Source organism: Salvia hispanica, chromosome 1 (assembly GCF_029641045.1).
Source record: "Salvia hispanica isolate PSC_SH4W2 chromosome 1, Shi_PSC_v1, whole genome shotgun sequence".
Taxonomy (NCBI): Eukaryota; Viridiplantae; Streptophyta; class Magnoliopsida; order Lamiales; family Lamiaceae; genus Salvia; species Salvia hispanica.
In genome coordinates, this window is record NC_142692.1 from 6,864,038 (window position 1) to 6,885,267 (window position 21,230).

The 21,230-nt window shown below is 37.2% G+C and overlaps 1 pseudogene across 1 annotated transcript; it reads right to left on the reverse strand.

Annotated features, from left to right (window-relative positions):
* Positions 1 to 10,918: 10,918 nt before the first annotated feature.
* Positions 10,919 to 15,180, reverse strand: LOC125221375 (protein NLP6-like; annotated as a pseudogene). Its single transcript, XR_016130613.1, has 6 exons — positions 14,496 to 15,180; positions 14,149 to 14,208; positions 12,865 to 14,067; positions 12,723 to 12,788; positions 11,702 to 12,633; positions 10,919 to 11,615 (listed from the first exon to the last, which is right to left on the reverse strand). The product of XR_016130613.1 is annotated as a protein NLP6-like (transcript).
* Between the last annotated feature and the right edge of the window lie 6,050 nt (positions 15,181 to 21,230).

Genomic DNA, 21,230 nt, shown 5'->3' on the forward strand with positions numbered 1-21,230 from the left:
TTAATTTAATTAATAATTATTTAAATTTAAAATATATTACACTTGGCATTATATTAACCACAAGATCTTCTAATTTAATGGTTAAAAATTGGTCTCAATTTGGAATTGGTAATTAGTTAGCAATTGATTACATCCCCTGTAGTATATATTAAATTATAATTATTATATCTTAACTTCTATTCATACTTACTAATAACTAAATTTTATCGTTAGTTATCAAGTTATCATTCATATTTTTTTACATATTACTTATTAGTTATAGTTCACTATTTATTAAATATTATTATTCGTATATTTTATTTAAACTACCTAATATTCTTTTTAAATAATTTTATAATATTACTTCGTCACACACACATTTTTTAAATAACATGAACTTTATCTACTTTTATACATATAATATATATTTTCATCTACACTAATTAATAATTTATGTATTTAATTATACTCCCTCCGTCCCAGATTTGTAGTAACATTTTGCCATAAAAGTCCGTCCCACATTTGAAGTAACATTTAGAATTTACCATATTTGCACATAAAATTTTACCTCATTATTCACTAAAATTACACCCAAATGCCATTATCTACATTAAAATAAATCAAAACAAAAATAACAAATCAAAAAGTCAAAAAGGAACCCACCAACTCACTTAATTTATTACACACTCCATCATCTCACTTCATTTATTACACACTCCATCATCTCACTCCACCAACATTCTTCATTTATTACACACTCCACCTCTCACTTCATTAATTACACACTCCACCAATTCCTTAAAACCCGTGCCATAACTAAATGTTACTACAAATGTGGGATGGAGGGAGTATTTACTAATAAAAAATTATTCTATTTTAATATTTGAATACTATTTTTTTATTTATATTATATCTATAACTAATTATTTATATGGTTTAGTTATGAATTATATTTTATTATTTATTATATTTTTTGTGCATTATATATTTAATTTAATATATTTATAATAGTATAACGGTTCGACCAGTAGTTAAACCGGTCGGACCGATTGAACCATGAACCAGTAGCTTCACCGGTTTGCTGGCCAGTCCGATTTTTAAAATATTGGTAGTAGGAGTAGTAAATTTGTTCACACGATTTATTTATTGTGGTATTTATAGAGGTTCAAAACTTGATTTGTACTCCCTCCGTCCCATAAAAGTTGAGACAAAACTTTTGGGCACGGAGATTAAGAATTTATATTAAATAAATAGGAGAGATGAAAAAAGTAGGAAAGATAAGAGAGAGTAAAGTAAATGATGGAATAAAATAAGAGTGATTAGATGTTTTGTCTTTAAGTAAAAAAGGAAATGACTCAACTTTATTGGGACAGACTAAAAAGAAATACGACTCAACTTTTATAGGACGGATGGAGTTCATTAAATCAATGCACTGTAATTTATATTGGTCATTACATGCAAAATAAACACTTATATCTCCTTTACATTCTACTTGTCAAGTCATGTCTGCCACTACCTGTCATTGCCAAAACATATTGTAAATTTATTTTACATCACAATGCACGATATTTGATGTTGTCTAATGTGTAAAGCTTCATTCACTGATGGTGCCCCTCCCACTAGAATCTCCAATAGCCCTTCTCATAAAAACTGTCTGCCACGTCAGCATTAGCCCTTCCCATTTCACTGCCACATTACTAGCCCTTCCCATGCACCAGGACTTCCCACTAGGACTTCCACTAGCCCTTCCCACAATTATTCAATTTACGGACTAAAAATTTACAGAATTAATACGTCGAAACGGAATACGGGAAAATTCGAAAACTTCATTAAAAAAATTACATAATTAAAAAAAATTACATAATTTAAAAAAAAAACATAGTTTAAAAATAAAATTACATAATACCCTCGGCTCTCACTCCTCGTCCTCGTCCCCCATCGCCCATGCCTCTGCCGCCTCCGACGTCCCCGCCCCCCGATCTCGACGCCATAATCATCAATGGGTGGCATCCTTAAATCGCGCCGACATTGGTCGACCACCTCCTTGCACAACCTTTTCAACACTAGATCCTGCGCGTTATACCACTTCATAGTGCTCTGCATCAGGGTCTTCGTTAGCTGCGCGTGGGCGAGGATGTCGTCCTCTGGGCCTCCTGGGGCCTCCGATTCGACCTCGTAGGACCCGCTGCCGCTTCCCCTCTCCATCCGCTGCGCAACCTGTTGCCCCATCGGGCGACGACGACGGCGAGAGTCTGTTCGTGGTAGCGGGGCCACTTCCTCGGCTTCGGGGAGCTCGTGCGAACCAGCACTGCTGTTGTACTCACCGGAAGAGTTGATCTTCGTCCGCTTCCAGCCCGATTCGACACCAATCGCAAACTTTTGTGAATCCTTGACCACGAGAAAGGCCTCCCACTGGTCAAACTCTTTGATCCTCAACTCTCGGCTGGGGTACTGGGCCAAGGTTTGTTTCTTCACATCATCCTCAGACATGCCACTGGTTACCATGCGCATGTTGTTTTGGTAGAGGGCGGCAAAACGACTGAGCTTAGGCCTCAACCGAAGCCACTGTTTCCGGCATTGCTCGGGTGTGCGAGGCTTCGCCCCAGACGGTTTGATGCCGCGGTAGGCGGCACTAATGCGATGCCACATTCGGCCAACAAACTGGTTCGCTTCGGTGTAGGGATCCTCTACAACACCGATCCATGCCTTCGCAAGCGCGACATTTTCCCACACGGACCAGATCGTCCTCCTCTTAGTCTCATCCTCACCCTCCTCCTCCTCCTCTGCCCCCATGTGCGAGGAAGAGCTCGGGACTTTGCCCTTGCCCCTACCCCCGATCCTGGCCTTGGCCTTGTCTTTGCTCCTGCCCCCTGCAGCAGGCCTCGCCTCATCGGGAGTCTCACGGATCGGCGATAGCCCCAATTCCGCTCCCAGCTGCTCAAAGGAGAAAGTTTCGATGCCGGCGTACTGAGTCTCCGGAACAGAAATAGGGGAATCATTGGCCAACAAATCTATATATGGCCGAAAGACAGATTCCCTAGGCATCCTCGGGCTCCTGTGCTGCATCGACCCACCCACCGACATATTTGGTGGCGTACCGCCCATCCCCACTGCCCCAGGCATCATCCCTCCCACCCCTGCCATATTTGGCGGCATACCGCCCATCCACGCTACCCCTGACATAGTCCCACCCATCCCCGACATATTTGCCGGCATACCCGCTGCCCCTGGCATCATCTGACTCATCCAGGTGTACATATTGTAGAACATTTAGGGAGTCATCGCCGACATACCGCCCATTTCCCTCTGATCCGATGGAAATCGAGGGTGTGTTCCCTCCGCTCGTGGTGGGGGAGTTTCTATTGTACTCTATTGTAGTAGAAATGAAATTTGTAGATTTAGAGAGAGAAACTTGTCATGGTGTGAATGAAATGAAGTTGAGGGAGCCCTATTTATAGAGTTTATTAAAAAAATAAAATTAAAAAGTTAAAAATGTCGGACGTCCGACCGGGACGTCCGACCTTCGCCACAGTGGCGGACGTCCGATCGGACATCGACGCGAGGGGCGTGCTCATGGCAGGGGCACTCGGGGCGGGCGTGGGCGGACGTCCCGCTCACTACGGCGGACGTCCGGTCGGACGTCGCCGACGGGCGAACGGGACGGCGGCCAGTGGAGACACCCTGAGTAGTTGTTTCATCTATCTTATTCGGTGCATATCAATATATATCATAAACAAAAGTTAGTGTTACGATATTAAAACCTAGCTTACAATACGTAGAAATAAACTTTTGGCAACATTTTATGAAGTTGGGCGCCAAAATTGGGTTGCAAAAACTGTAGCTTTATATATTTAGAGATGCCAATTGTAATTGAAATAAAATTATAAGTAGTAGAATTTTATTTTAATTCAATAATATTTATATACACAATTAGAAATGAGCCACCCACCCCTTAAAAACACATATATAAAGAAACTAGAATCATCATCAAATCGATGTAGGACAAGATTTAAGAGTTTTAACACGCTCACGTGTGGGCCGGAATGACACATCAGACTTCCATCACGTGGGTAGGCAAGAGAAGAGATAAAGAGATAAAATCTATCATCGACTTGGAACCGCTATTGTAACAGCCCGCTTTCCTAGGGTACAATAAATGCGGCAACTGCTACCAAACAGACTCGAAGAAATAAACAAAGGCTAGGGTTTCATTTAAAGAGTGTTGACCAAAAGATTAGAAGGAACTATCAGAGCATTTAAAGCAACAACTTAACCTAGAAACTCGAATAAGAAAAAGGAATGTATCATAAATGTCGTTCAAAAATCTCAAGAGTATGACATAGTTTCCAAGATAAAAACCACAAGATAGTCCAAAGCCTCTAACCCGAAAGGAGAGTGCAAAATATTCAAAATAGACATAAGTGTATCAAAAACTCAGCGGAAAGCGACCAAGAGAAAACGCAACTATGTATGAAGACACGACTACGCTCGAAGTTCAAACAACCATCTTAATTAATTATCATGCTCAACACCTGCCACCGCTCGTCATCATTCAACCTGCACATAAGGAAAACACATGCAGGGCTGAGTATTTTGAAATACTCAGTGAGCTCATTGCCAAAACATTTTATAAGTTATGTCACCCTTACCAGGTGAACTCGAGTTTTAAGCAGTTAAAAGAGAAATATCACGAGTATCACAAAAGTATGTTTCCATAGACTGGCCAGTCAAAATAACTCCCCATTTTCCTCAACAAAATCAACAATCACAATCATTCCATGGTGCGACGAAAGTGTGCCACACTTTTCGCCCACAAGACCGGCCGACTAGCAAGGACGGCTCCCGATCCCCTCGTGTACACAGCCTGGTAGGGTTTGCGGCCCATACTCAGACCCGAATTCGTATAGACATATCCACAGCCCAATAGCCCAATGGAGCGAACTCACAAACTAGGTATCAGACGCACAATATCACAATAAAACAGATATAGGCATGGTATAACAGTTAAACCACCCTTATAACACCAATCAATATTTTTGATAAAATAAAAGAGTGTTCAAGAGTAAAGCCCACCTCGACTGCTTAGGTTTCAAGTAAGTTTCTCTTTCCTTTATCTGTCTTCGCAACCGAGGTTTCACCTTTTTAATCACATAGGCACATATCACAAATCAGATTCTTAACTCAACTCCTAATACATGCATGTCTCGACGCTTTCCCTTTTCTCATCGACTTAACTTAACATTACTAATCAATCAAGATCATGCTCACTAAATATATAATTCATTCGCATCTCGACTCTAGATCTAACATCAACATATATCGCACATGAGTATTTTGCCAAGACACAACGCACACACACACACACACACAACATGCATACATATTTTCCATATCCCTTTTATCCCACTTTCACTCAAATAATATGCATGAGGGTTCAAGAATACCGATTAATCGGTTAGAAAGAAGAGGAATCAAGTAGAAAGAAGAAGATTAATATAAGAATACCTTTTTGAGAAAAACGATCGGTAGAAAGTAAGTAAAGACTTGGTTCTTCGAAAATGCTTGGATCAAACTTCAATTTCTTCTCAAAGGATGAAGGATTAATGGAGTAAAGTAGAAGAAAATTGAGAGAGTAAGGAGAAGACGGAGGGGCGTGTACTTGGGGTGGGGGGCGAAAATTTGATGGCTAGGTTTAGGAGTTCCTCTTATTTATAGAGCTCAAAAAGATCTTTAGAATATTTCGTAAGATTTTATTCTCCACAATTAAATAATCAATATTATGGAGTAGGGAAGAAGAAATACCAAAAATAAGCTCTAGGGTTCCAAGGCATGTAGGTTTAGAAAATTAGGCTTTTTAATTAGCCAAGATTTTGTTTTGGTATTTTTCTGGAGTAGAATAAAATATCATGGAGTAAAATAAAAATAAAGATCCTCCCATTGGAGCAAGGAAAGAGGCGTCTCTATGCCTTTTAAATAAGGCATGGATTTTTGATTATTAACTAAAATAGGGTATGGCAAGATCTCTTGAAGTATGGAAAGATTTGGTAGAATATTCAAATCATATGTATGGAAGGAAAATCAAATAAGGGATCAATTAAATAATAAAACTAATACTCTCTTCCTTATATTGGTGATTATCGAAAATCACTAGGAACAAAGGGGGTGTCGATTTTTCCCTCCTTAAAATAAGGAATAATTGGGTCTTGGATTTAATTTGGATAAATATCCCAAGGACTAAATTAAATCCGAAAAGATAGAATTTCCTCTTCAAAGGTTGAAAGGTTCAAAAATTTGAACAAGGAAAAATAAGGTCATAATATTTATGGAAATTATCCCTAATATTCTCACTCACCCTTAAACAAATAATTTACCACATAATCTCATAATTTAATAAGTCACATGCCACATCACATAGTCAACAATTTTGACTTTTCAAACTTCCCGGTCAAAGAAACTCATGCAATAAATTCATTTATCAAATAATTCACATCTCCCACGTCATCAATAATAAATTTTAGGGCTCTAAAATTAGGGTTCGAAAATTCGGGGTGTTACAATACCATAGAAATGTTTCACTCACCCTTAAAAGGCCTTATAAGGGGGAGGGTTATCCACACTTATATAGAGAAGTTAGGATCATCACCAAGTCGATGTGGGACAAAATTTAAGAGTTTTAACATACACTGTAATTTTATACTCCCTCCGTCCACGAAAAATAGACCACGTTGTGAATGACACGTGTTTAATGTGGAATTGGTAAAGTAACAGAGAAGGAAAAAAAGTAATAGAGAAGTAGTGTTAGTGGAATGTGGGGTCCATATTATTAGTAGTGTTTAATTGTCTTAGATAGCAAATGTAGGATCTTTTTTCAAATGAGGGAGGCATCAAATCCTTATCCGCAGGGAAGAAAAAAGGCGACGGCCAGCCGCAATCGCGCCGCGACTCCAGCCTAACCGCCGGCTCCCGCTCTCGCTCCCTTTTTGCCGCCTCCACCCACCACCAACTCGTTGTGGGCCATTTGCATAACGCCACTAACGCCGATGCGTCTCGAATGACTCCCCAGCAATTAGACGCACATCATGCAATGATAGCAGCCCTCTGGCGGCAATTGGGGATACCGCCATCAGACTAGTCTTCCACGGATGTATTTTTTAATTTTTAGGATTTAATTATGTAATTTTTAATTTTTAGGATTTTAACTATGTAATTTTTAATTTTTAGGATTTTAATTATATAACTCTTTATTTTTTTTAGTAATTTGTAACAGTAGTTCAGGTATTTTAATGCATTTTAATATTTTGGAAATATTTTTAATAATTAAAGTATTTAAATTGAATATTGGAATGGTGAGACCCTTGATCATGCTCTTGCGGATGAGCAGGGAGTAAAAAATGAATAAAAGTGGTTCAGGCCCACATCCATGCTCTTGGCAAGAGCATGGATGTGGATGCTCTAAATTAGTACTTCCTTCGTCCTACAATAAGAGTCACATTTTGACATTTCGGTCCATACCACACCAAGAGGCACATTTCACTTTAACTATAATTGATAAGTAGGCCTCACATTCCACTAACTCACTTCACTCACATTCTATTATAAAAATTAATAGGGATATTGGCATCTAATATCACGAAACTTTCAAAAAGTTGGATTTTTCCCACGAACTTTAAAATTGACAAATAATATCACGAACTTTACCCCGTGTTTGTTTTTCCCACGAATGAAAAAATTCCCACAAATAATATTATGGTACCGATTTTTCTTCGTAATTTCTCGACAACAATTTTGAAAGTTTCAAGTTTTTCAATCTTTGAAGATAGTTTTTCTTGAAGCACACCCTCCAAAATTGTTCTTCAATCTATTAAAATAACATGAATTTTTTCATTCGTGGGAAAAAACAAACCCGGGGTAAAGTTCGTGATATTATTTGTCAATTTTAAAGTTCGTGGGAAAAACCCAACTTTTTGAAAGTTTCGTAATATTAGATGTCAATATCCCAAATTAATATAAAAAAGTGGACCACATATTCTACTAACTTTTCTAACTCATTATTCTTTACATTTCTTAAAATTTATATCTACACTAAATGTGTCTCCTATTATGGGACGGAAGGCTTGGTTCAATTTTTTCCACCGATTGGTGCAGCGTGATGGAACACAAAATCAAAAACATTTGACTTGTGCAAAATAAACTCTAACTAAAGATTAATCAATTATTAAGGGAAAAGTCAATTGATTGCACATCCCGAACCAACAGCATCAAAGAAATATGGTCTATGTTTTTTGTTTCGGTAATTAGGCTTAATCTTAAAGCCCAAACCCATAAAAAAGATAATGTGCCATTATAAACAACCCAGTGCGATAGCCTGTAAAGTGACATTGAGTTCACGTGTTCGGCCTTAGTCCGCAAATTCGATCGAGCAGGATTAGTCAGATTACAGCAAAAGTGGGTTAGGTACATTTGTGATCAAACAAAAAAAAATTACTTACAGAGTAGTACTTATTAAGGGTGTATGTGCTATAAAAAATACTATCTAGGTATAATGAAATTGAGATTTTAATTTGTTGTAATCGTTATTTTATGAAATTAAATTTAAAATTATTATATTTATTTATATTTCAATATAATACTAACTTTTAATAAAAATATTCGTAAGAATGGATTAATCAAGTTAAATTAGAATGAAAAATAAATTAATACGGGAAGCATGTGATGTAAATCACAAAGACAAGATCAATATTGCTACTAATATATATTTTGAAAAGATCAAATTATAAATACTTTTTCGATCAAATGAACACTAATGCTGTTTTACTTTTAGGTTTCAATTTTATCATTTTGGGTTAATTAGAGCAACCTCAATTGAGGATTGGTGACAAATTTGTATTTGTAGTGAAAAATTGATTTTCTGCTTGTAATTTACTTCAAAATCTCAACATTTGCTTTCTGATATTAGGTTTTGAAATATACTCCCTCCGTCCCACGTAATTTTATCCAATATTTCATTTTGGGTCGTCCCACATAATTTTACTCATTTCACTTTTACCATTTTTGATAGTGGACCACATATTCCACTAACTCATTCATACTCACATTTTATTATAAAACTAATACTTTAAAAGTATGACCCACATCCCACCAACTATTTCAACTCACTTTTTCATTACATTTCTTAAAATCCGTGCCGGGTCAAAATGTGTAAAATTATGTGGGACGGAGGGAGTAATCAGTATAAAGAAGATTGCAATTCTAAACATAGTACTCCCTCCGTCCCGGAGTATTAGACTCACTTCTTTTGGGCACATGATTTAAGGAATTGATATTTAAATAGTTAAAGTGTAGAGAGTAAAGTATGAGAGAGGGAAAAAGTAGGGGAGAGAAGAGAGATAAAAGTAGGTGGAGAATAAAATAAGATAGATGCTTTTTACTAAAAAAAGGAAATGAGTCTAATATGTTGGGACATCCCAAAAGAGAAAGTTGGTCTAATATCTTGGGACGGAGGGAGTATCCTTTTACTCACTATAACCATTTCACAAAATAACAGTAATACATGTATTCAGTGACGGACACAGGTGGAGGAGGTGAGGGCTTAAGCCCTTCCCAAACCTTTTTTTTTTAATAAATTTCTATTATAAAATTTTTCGAAATTATTAAAAACTATCCTTCAGCCCTTTCCAAATTAATATCTTTGGGGTTTAATGGGAAATAGATTTAGTGGAAGGAGGGGCTGAAATATAAAATTACAGAGAAAACTTATTGGAACAATGGCCGCCGCATAAAGTTATTTAGGATGAGGAAGAAGATGAAATAATAAAACCTTTTAAACTTCAAGGAATATAATAATAATTGAAAAAATCAATCCCTACTCCCTATTAAATTTCCCTACTCCCTATTAAATTGTTTCCTAAATTTGACGCTAATGTTTTTATTCAAACGAGAATTCCAACTTGTAACTGGAGAGGTGATGTCAAAATTTTCCTCTTCTTTTATCATTCTCTCCATTTTTTAAAAATAAAATCTTTAAAAATAATATAAATTTTAATATATAATTAGTCTAGTAAAAAAGAAGAAGATAAGATTAATGATAATAAAATTAAAGGATTGTGGAGTCCATTTCTTAAATATAGAGTTTTTATTTTTCAGAAACAAACTAAAAAGAAATATTTTTTATTTTTAGGAAATGAAGGGAGTAGTTTACAAAATTACAATGTATTAGATAATTATGCATTTTTATGTATTAAATATTTATTGCTTTAGCAAAATAAACACAAATAGAACATGAATCCGTATTATTCTTTTTGTTAAACTGGATTAATTTTATATATTAGATATTTATGTATTTTTATAATTTTTACTCCATTCGTCTCAAAGTGGTTGTAGTATTTTGTTGGGCACATGATTTAAGAAATTGATGTGTTAAAGATTAAAGTGGCGAAAGTAAAATAAGAGAGGGAATAAAGTAAGATAGATGAAGAAAGTAAGGTATAAGAGATGACGACACAAAACAATAGTCTCGTTTGTGGACAGCGCGGGTTTTAGTGAGAAATTAATAAATTAAGAGAAAAAGAGAAAAAGTAGGTAAAATAAAAAAAGATAGAAAGAAAAGTAGATAAAAATATAAGAAAGAAACTTTCCAGTTTTAGAAATAGGACTAGCGGATATCCAAAAATGACAAAACGAGACTATCTTCATAGACGAAAGTTAGTATGAAAAATTTTAGTAAAGCCCCTGCCAAATTTTATTCCTGTGTCCGCCACTATATATATTAATAATTGATTATTTCACTTATATAGCGCTCTTTAACACCATATACTCTGTATTTAAAGTTTAAACTCCATACAATTTCAGAAATTTGGATAATGCCATTATATGATATTGTTGAAAGCTGAAACTGTTTCTGTTCGAAGATTTCACCTCAGCTCCTTAATTAAAATGATACCACTATTTATAAATGAACTCAAGTAGAAGTTGATTCCAACATACAAATTAAAGCTGACCACACACAGTCTTTTGCTACGCCAACACAATAAAGAAGCTTTTACACCAAAATCCAAGATAAAGACAAAGATACAAACAAAGTCTTGACAGAGCCACCATCAAGGGCAGTAAGCCAACTTTCATTCCAGAATTTTAACCAATTGCAAAGGCGTTTGTTTAGAAATGAACTGAACGAAAAAAGTGGAGCTAATCTTGTCATCGAACCAACAGTCGGATGAGTGGCTCGCCTGTTGCTGTTCGAGTCTTTGGACAAAGTTGCAGATCAGCTTCTCTGGTTAATAATATCTCATCACCATCTTCATCCACGTAGTTCAACTTGAAACTACCCATCTCCAAATTTAGACTCGTCGCAACTTCTTCAGTAAGCTTTGCCAATCCTAATAATGGTTGAGACAAATCAAATTTGATGAAATCCTCGTTATACTTCACCTTTACAATCACCTTGTCTGCGCTTCCTGTGTTTCTTTGTGTCACATTCTCCAATGGATGAACGTTGCTGGTTGATGGCAACAAGTCTTGCTCTGAATTCGCAGCACTTTCTTCTTCGAAAAGGGATGGATTTTTCTTGTGTTGTTTTCTGTTTGGCCACCTAAGAATGCCATGTTTCCTGCACGCACGCTTTAATGTTGATCTTGCAACTGTAAAAAACAAGTAAATTCATATTCATGTCAGTACGTACTATACATTTACTTTCAAAGAAGATTGAACCATAGTTTATACCTACCACAGAGCTTTTCCGCAGCAGCATTTAGGTCCATCCCAAAATGTGATATTAGAACCCCAGCACTCAGATGGAGGGACTTTTTTCTCTTACCTCTATCTTGTGTATTGGAATGTGAAGCAACAACAGTATATTCTTTTGCGTGTTGTTCTTCTTGGGCATGATGGTACTCGTTTTGTTGTTCTTCTTCAATGCATTCTTCTGCGTATTCTTCTTCGGCATGATGATACTCATTTTGTTGTTCTTCAATATGATGATACTCATTTTGTTGATGTTCTTCAGTCTGATGGTACTCCTTTTGATTGTACTGCACTCTTTTAAATACGACTGGATACACAGATGCAAGTTCTAATTCAGAGCAATCAAGTTTGTTTGCATCAAAAAATTCATTAACTTCAACCACCAATTCCTCTCCTAGTTGCTTCCCACATGCCATTTTAAATGATTTTAATTCATGCTTCATTATTGGCAATAGAAGGCTCAAGGACCCAACATACTTACGTGTCGCGGGACCTTGGTAGAGAAAGAACTCCATGACATAAAGAAGGTTACCAGTGTATGAACTTTGCAAACAAATTGCAAAACAAGCATCACGTCGATCACTCATATTCATAGTGTGACAGGGGTTGGTCGACTATGCTAAATTCACTTAAATTTGGACAAAAACATGATTTGTTTTCAGATGTCAATACCATTCCAACAATCCCTTTTCTGGCTTGGACATGAATGCAGTGAACTGAATCTGTGGGCATAAATTCCAAGATATCATTAGTAGAGAATGCCAGCTCAATGCAGCTCCTATTATCATAGGTATTACTAACACATTCTGCGATGGGGCCCCAAACATTTGTCATATGGAGTTGGGGAAGATCCTTATCAATAATGCTAAGGGTATTGCGGATTTCTGTCAAAGCTTTTTTCCTGCGATTGACAATCTGATTCAAATAGTACTAATTAATTCGAATGAAGACATACAAATATGTTGGTGACATAATTACCAATCTAAAATTGTGTTAAAGCATACATTAACTGGTTCATTTGCCGAGAATCTTGGGTGAAAGTCTATGTGAGTTGAGGAGAGTAATGCTTCCTGCATGGAATTAAGTGGACTTTGTTTTCAAAACGATTTTATATAATAACAAGTCAAAACTGGCAAGAGATGCTACCTCCATTAGTTCTCCGATGATTGGAAGGTCACAATAATAAAATCCTAGGAACTCTAGCACACCCACAAGTTGATGGCTGCCTATGCCTTTATCATCAAATACAGGTATTGCTAAGTATCCACGATTACAACAAAGCATAGCAAAGTTTCTCATTGGAAATTCTTGTCTAGTGTAGAAGAAGAGATCAGGGCTGATTTCGGGGTGTTTGAATCTGTAGACACGTCCGGGGGGTCCGAGTTCATCTTGTTTGGCTTGGTCGTCAACAAAATAGTAATTTTCCTTGCATCGTTTCCTAAAGGAAGCTATACCCTTTGCAAGACAACCAACGGCATAAGGTTGATTTGAAGTTTCTAGATAACCTCTATTATTCGTCATTTTGGGCGCCCAAAATTGGACTATCCATTTATTGTGGTTCCAATATTTCGCTGCTATATTCTTCATGAAACCTTCCATCTTCTCCTTGATCAATGTTGAGTTACTTTTAACCTGTTTTCCACATACGCTTTGTGTAGCTGGCAAGCAAAAAATCCATCCTTTGTACTCACCCATGGAAGAAGGTTTTAGGCACGGGTCAACTGTTTTCAAGTATGTCGTAATGTTCAGCTCCGAAAGGTTTTGCTTGTAAGACTCCATCAAGCTGAAACTATCAATTAACTTGCATTCTATTGCATCACGCCTTACATATTCTTCTACAAGTTGCTTCCCAGATACAAATATTACACTTACACTCTTGAGATTGATCTCCAGTATCCTTAAGAGCAAGTGTAGAGAATGATCACCATAAGCATCTCGTATAAACTTCAGACGAAGAAAAAATTGAATGACGTACAAATGGTTGCCAATGTTATGATGAGAAACTGTAATGCTATGGGACATCCTAGCTCTCTGGACGTAGTGGGCCAATGAATTCTCAGATATAGTAAAATCACATAAATTTGAATGGTAACTGTGAACATCTATTCGAAGCTTGTGAAATTTACAAGCTTGAGGATAGGCATGCATATCACCATCAATATTGTCCCAAGAATTGAATATCTTACTTTGAGAATCTATGAAAGATACCATCTCCATGAAGCATAAGTTGGTGGAGATGTTAACACATTGGTTATTACACGGGGTCCAAACCTGTGCTAGATATAGTCGTGGGATTGTCGCCATAGCCAATTCAAGTACCTCTGCTATGTTAGCTTCAGGTTGCTGCATCTGCTTATATTGATTGGACAAAATAAGAAGGTGAAGTCACTAAATAGTTTATTTTAGAGGGATGTTATGTTTACGGTTTACCCTTTCATTTGTCGGGCCTCTAATAGCAATGGGATTGTGATTGGACCTCAACCCTGCAATCTGAATAAGAATATATTATAATATTGCGTGATTGAATAAAATAATTTAATTCGGCCTAATATTTGATTTGCATAACGAGTCACACTTCAATAATTCAACCCATAATGTAAAATTCTAAAATACCATCACTAAAATTATTATTCATGGATTCATTTTTTTTCTAAAAATTTAATCATAATCGTTCAATTTACATTTTACACCACAATCAATCAATCAATCCAAACATAAACGCTATGTGATGACTAATGAGTATGAACTAGCATGTTATTGCTTAATAAGATAAGAACCTGTAGTGCTGGATCCAGCAGAGATAGTAATTGTTCCCTTGCATAATGAGAATAATGGCTTTCAATGAGCTCCAACACACCGTAGCATTGATAGGTATGGGAATCAAATAGAGGCAGTGCCATGTAAGCTCTGAAACCGCAGCGAGCAGCTTCATCCCGCATTGGAAATTCATGGGTGGAGTATAGTCTCAGATCAGGTGTGGATTCGGGTAGCTTGTTCCGGTACACCCTTCCCACGCCTCCAAGCTGCTGCTCGTCATCTCTGACATCAACAACATACTCATGATCTCTACATAGCTTCCTGCACCAACATAACCCCTTGTGGAGACTGCTAACACAAAAAGGGTGGTGTGAGGAAGAGAGGTAGTGACGGCTCCCCTCCACCTTCACCACTCCCCAAAATTGAATCAGAGAATGGACGAGAAACCAACTTTGCGATGCAGTGTGTTTGAGCAGCGCTTTGATTTTGTGTTGGCCTAATAATTCCTCATACAACACCCATCCTTTTTCCAATTTCTCATGTGCCAAAACTTCTTCACCCAAATTCTGCTTGAAATCTGTTATTGAAGAATACGATTCCAACGACTCCTCTCCTCCTCTTATGATCGACAACACACGTTCACGTTCCTCATACTCCTGATCCATCGCAAATCAAAACTCAAATATAATGTGAATGTAAGCCAAAAATTCCTGCACCTATGAAGAAATATATGATTGTATTAGTAGCAGCCAGACGAAGACTTAGAACTTGTTATCAATATCAGGGACCCATATGGCGTTGTAAGTTGTAACAATACTAGTAATAAATATTGTGCAAATTAAAAAAACAAGACAAACTATTTCATTTTCTCCATTATGCAATCCTTTTTCGATTAATTCCCAAATTAAGGAACTAAAACTGGCAGTGCAGCACGAGTGGAACTAAAAATGCAGAGACAAAATACAGAGGAGATGCCTGAAACATTTACTATTTATAAATTCTTTGAGTATCTCAGACATATCTTGAGTGAACTATAGTCATTGATCAATTGCGTTGGCATATTACTGAAATTATTAGCTTGGATAGAATCCAGAAACAAGACTTTTTAGACATTTTGACTCTCTTTCTACACTTTTTTGACTTGAGGATATTTTAGTCCATTCAAAAATTTCTTTACAACATCATCATATCTCTTGCAACGATCTCAATCAACATAGAGGGTGCGTTATAGACAAATCATCACTTAAGTGTATAACAAAGGCCAAATTGTTCATTCTATAATCAATTCAATACACAATCAAATATGATATCATAGTATAACTATAAAGACAAGCAATTTACAAAACTGAAGAATAAATCACACACAGCTATGTCAATCCATGTCAAATCAACCAAGCAACTGAACACTAACAAGAGATAAGAGGGGGGAGTTTTTTTTCAAGAAAGCACGATTCTTGCCTGAAGTTTAATGTGTCTATCAATCTCATCTTCTTGTATCTGCAACTCGTGATCAAGAGCATCTCCGATCAGTCTCCGGAAGAGATGCCAATCGGGGATTCTCCCACGACAGCAGACGTGAGTGATAGAGATTGAAATTTATGAAGAACACACACTGATGACTTAGAGATATACACTAATACAGAAGATAACATTAAAATCAGATGATTTACAAGGAATGGTAGCAAGCTCTTCTTCATCCTGCTTCTTTCCTAGTCCTAGATGTGGATTCACTGAAACATGGTCAGGAGCATTTTATTCAATATTCATACTAATATTTAGCGGTTAAATTTGGGTTCTGGATATTAAAAATAAATAAATAATCGTGAGAATGTTTTATTACTTCAGCTAGGCATTTTGTCAAGCAGAATGAAAACTTTAGCAGCGGCAGCCAGTAAGCATGAAACCTCCAAACTTAGATTGAATGGTTTGGTTAAAACAGTTAAAACTTAGTAATCATTTAAAAATTGGTTTTGGTAAGCAAAATGGTTTATATTTAAAATTTGGAATCATGTTAGGCGTTTTGGTATTGGGCTTGATGTTAATAGACCAACCCCATAAATAAAGATAATGGGCCATCAACAAGTTAAATTGGTTAATATTCTTTTAATAGAAAATTATAAGTAGTAGTATAATGAAATTAGAAACTTTTTCCTAATTTAGAACTTTTCCCTAAATTTAAAGAAATTTTATTTTAATTTAATTATAAACTTTTTGTGTTAATTCCTGTGATAGAATTAACTAGTATGACATAAAATTGTAGTACTTATAATTTAGAATTCTTATTCAGTAAGTTAAATAATTAATCAAATTCAACAATGATATTAAATTAAATATTTTTTTTATTTATACACACGATGTAACTTGACATTATTCTTTTTTTATATATATTTTGAGTTGTTTATACAAGTGTATGTGTTGTGTGTGTACAGTCTGTGTAAGAAGTATGTATTTGTTTATTGGAACTTGCGCGTGTTATATACGTGTAGTATGTATGTTTTCTATGTATGTTGAGTAATCAATTTTACAACATTTTGAAATTTTTAATATTTATTTTAGCTATAACTTCAAATTATAAAATTGAAATGATCAAACAATTTTGTGATACCGAGCAGTGAATTTGAGATTGCATACTCTAAATTTTATTCTAAACCCCAATTTCATAGTACTATATGCATCCTATAGTTTTTCATACTATGAGTTAGTTTTATTTGTAACTTTTCACTATAGATCTTCAACTTAAAAATATTATTAAAATTTCGATAAAAATCCCTATACATCTTCAAGTTAAATTCATAATAAATACTCGTATACCATCTTCACGAAAATATAGTCTTATTTGTGGAAGACATGAATTTTAAATAATACTATAGAACTGATAAAATATAATAAAGAAAAATAGAAAACAGGGGATTAAAATAATAGAGTAGAGAAGAAAAGTGATGAATTTTTTTCAGAACTCTATGTTTTTATAGGTTTATTGATCTATAAATAAACCATTTTCACGCAATTCAATAATTATTCAAAAAATTCAAAATTTTGTAAAACAACATTTTTTAGGCGATTGCTCTTATGTATAGCTTTCGTTAAAAATGATGATAAAAAATTATTCTTTATTTAGCTTAGAGCATCCGCAATGGTGCTTAAACTAGTCATAGGCCAGCAATAGGTCAGCCATTCTCTCCCCTGCCACGTCAGCAACACTAAAAAATCCACCTGCCACATCAGATTTAGGCCAGCCATAGGCCAGCCGCAATAAAAATAATTCAAAATATACTACATTTAAGGAATTAAAATTACGATTAAAATACGGAATTAAATTTACGACACATATACAGGAAAATTAATCCATTCCATTAAAAAAAGTAAAAAGATTTTTAAAAAAAAGTACATGATTTTTTTTAAAAAAAAAAAGAGCTTCAACACACGAGCCCCGCCACTCTCTACTCCTCATCGTCGTCGCCGTCGTCCTCGCCGTCGCCATCGCCGTCGCCGCCGCCGCCCGTGGTATCTGAGCCCACGTCGGAACTCGCTAGCCGTGCCCTCGCGATCTCCAAATCAACACGCATGCTCTCGAGCATCTCGTGAAGAAACATCTTCTCCGTAGGGTCCGTGGCGTTCTTCCACTCTTGGAAGACCTTGTACATCTGATCCCGCGTATGGTTATGCGAATGGAGAGTGTACTCGAGTGGGGCGGGTGGGAGGGCGGAGGACTGGACCTCGCGGGGCGATAGGGGGGATCCGCCCCTCGCAGCCCGCTGCGCCCGCTTCTGTCCAACCGGGCAGGGGCGACCAGTAAATGAAGGAGGGGATGGAAACTCCTCAGCATCCGGGGGGAGGTCGTGGGATCCGCCGCTGCTGCCGCTGTAGTCGCCGCTATAGTTCAGTCGCTGCTTCTTCGGCCACCCAGCGTCGCACCCCGCCCGGAACTTCTCGGAGTCCTTCAACAACAAGAAGCACTCCCAGAAGGTGAACTCCTTATACTTCCCCTCCAAGGGAAACTGACTCGCGGCTATCCTCCGGGCGTCGTCCTCATTCTGCCCACTTCTAAGCTGACGGAGGGCGTTGGCGTACAAATTCGCAAAACGGCCCACCGCGGCCCTGGTGCGCTCCCACCCCTTCCGGACCTCCTCGTTGCTGAAATCCTTCCCGTGCGGACAGTGCCTCCTATAGGCAGCTCTGATCTTCGACCACATGTTGACGACCCGCTGGTTGTTCGCAACCAGCGGATCGTCGCACACCTCCAACCACCCCTTGGCCACCCCGGCGTACTCATCCTCCGTCCACTTCCTCCGGCCAGGGGCAGCGGGCTGCGATGACTCGCCGACCGCCTTGCCCTTCCCCTTCCCCCTCGTCTTCTTCTTCGGCGCGGCCCGCGTCGCTGGAACGGGAGTATCATCTTCCCCGAGATCGATCCTCATATCATGCAATGACAGAAGGTCATCGCCAGTGAACTGCGTCTCCACTGGGGTCGACGTGTGAGACGAAGCCGTCAAAAAATCAAGCGAGGGCCGATATACCGTGTCCCCTCCCGGTGACCCCTGCACCCCCCCCCCCCTGCATCCCGGGATGCATACCGTGCTGCATCCCCCCCTGCATCCCGCCCTGCCACATCATCCCCATCATCTGCTGCAGCATCATCTGCTACTGCGTCTGGGGCATACCCCCCCACCCGGGCGCTGACTGCCCGCCGCCCGGCATCCCCCACGGCATACCCCCCTGCGCCCCCCCCCCCCCCCGGCGCACCGGCCATCATCCAAATCCCACAGGTACCGTGGGAGTCTGAGATCCACTCGTCGCTGGACTGGACTCGTTGTTGTGATCCATCGCTCGATGATGCTCTTGTACAGAAAGTTAGAGAGAGAGAAAACTCGTTAAAACAAGTGGTGCAAATGAAAATGAAAGGAAAATCGCGTTTATATAGGTTTTTTAAAAAAAAAATCAAAAATCGGCGCTGGCCGATCGGGCCGCCACAATGGCGGCTAGCCGATCGGCCAGCGACGAGCGATCGGCCAACCCACGCCGAAGCGCTAACCAATTTCTCTCTCGCCGACTGCAATGGTTCGGCTAGCCGGTCGCTAGCCGACCATTGCGGATGCTCATGGTCATGTGATAACTCAGTGTCCAAGCCTCCAAGGAGAAAGCATGCTAAAAAAACAAACTCCAATCACCTCATGCATAGGGGATAAAACGCTTTAATTAGAATGGAAATAACTGGTAAAAAGGAGAAAAAGATTGGTGAGAATTGGTAAATTTCCACAAAATATCAATGTACGGTCAGGTCAAAAGTCACAAAACAGGGCATGCGACTTTGGGTTACTATTATTTGCTGAGCAGCAGAAATTAGGTTATTTAAAGATACAAGTAGATTTTTATGATTTGAATTGTCTTCTTTTAACCTCGTCGAATATATACATTTAAGTTAATTACTCTGGCATTTCCTCTCATCTAATTCCACTAGTTATGTACAAATGGAATTAGTTAAATTGCCGATGTAGTATTTTTTTTGGATTTGTTGCTCGTGTAGTATGTTGGTGTGAAAACATAGTACTACTAAAATAAAACTGAGAATACGTTATATATACCCCGTGATTTGATTATTTAACTAATAAACTTCTTTTATCATTATTAAAATTTCTTAATATGTAAAATTTAATATATTAATATACTATTACGATTTCGTTCAGTTCGTTAGACAAGATAATATATTGTGAAATACAATATGAGATAATCCAAAATAAGACATGTCTAACTTAAATTAGTCATATATATGAATGAATGTAAAATGGATAATCATGAGATACAATGTAATCTTAATATTTTATGAATGAATTAAGATACATTAAAAAAACAACATAACAATAAATAAAACTAGACACGCCCTTCAATCACAAGTAATTATAGCAACCAAACAACCCCTACTTTTGCACCTCATTAAATCACTCAACAAAGATAACATCAATATGCCAAATAAATTACTCCCTCCGTCCCAAGGTAGATATATGTCATACTTGGGAGGTGGTACAAGATTTTAGGAGATAAGTACTCCCTCCGTCCCATAAAGATTGTCTCAGTTTATTTTTTGCACTCATTTTGCAAAAATAATAATAAATAGTTAAAGTAGAGAGAAAGTAAAGTAAAAGAGAGAATAATGTAGAGTACTACATTATTCTTTCTCTTATTTTACTTTCTATCAACTTTACCTATTTATTATTATTTTTATAAAATAAGTGTAAAAAAATGAACTGAGACAATCTTTCTGGGATGGAGGGAGTATTATTTTGTGGGTTAAGTAGTGGGAGAAAATATAAATTTTATAATTAATGTGAAAGTGAACTTTTTTCAAAAGAGAAAATGTAACATCTTTTATGAAACAAACTAAAAAAAGAAAGTGTGACATCTATTACGGCGGATGGAGTACAAAACTAAGGGAAATTTGCAAAGGTTAAGTAGGAAATTAAGACTGGTGGGTATAAATTCACTGTCAATAGAAAAAGAATCTTAAAAGTCTAAAATGTTGAGCTACCAACTCGTTTTTATTCACTCTCGTCACTTTCTTTCTACTCAAATAATTTGTTTCCTATTTGTATTCACTATTTTATTTGCCATTAAAAATTTTAAATTCAAATCCCACCACCACAGATGACTATTGACATAGAATATATTGTAAATGAATAGCACTAACTATTTTTAATGTTAGTGTATATTAGAAGATTATGAACCTAAAGTTGTTTCAACTTTCAGCCTATGTATTTAGT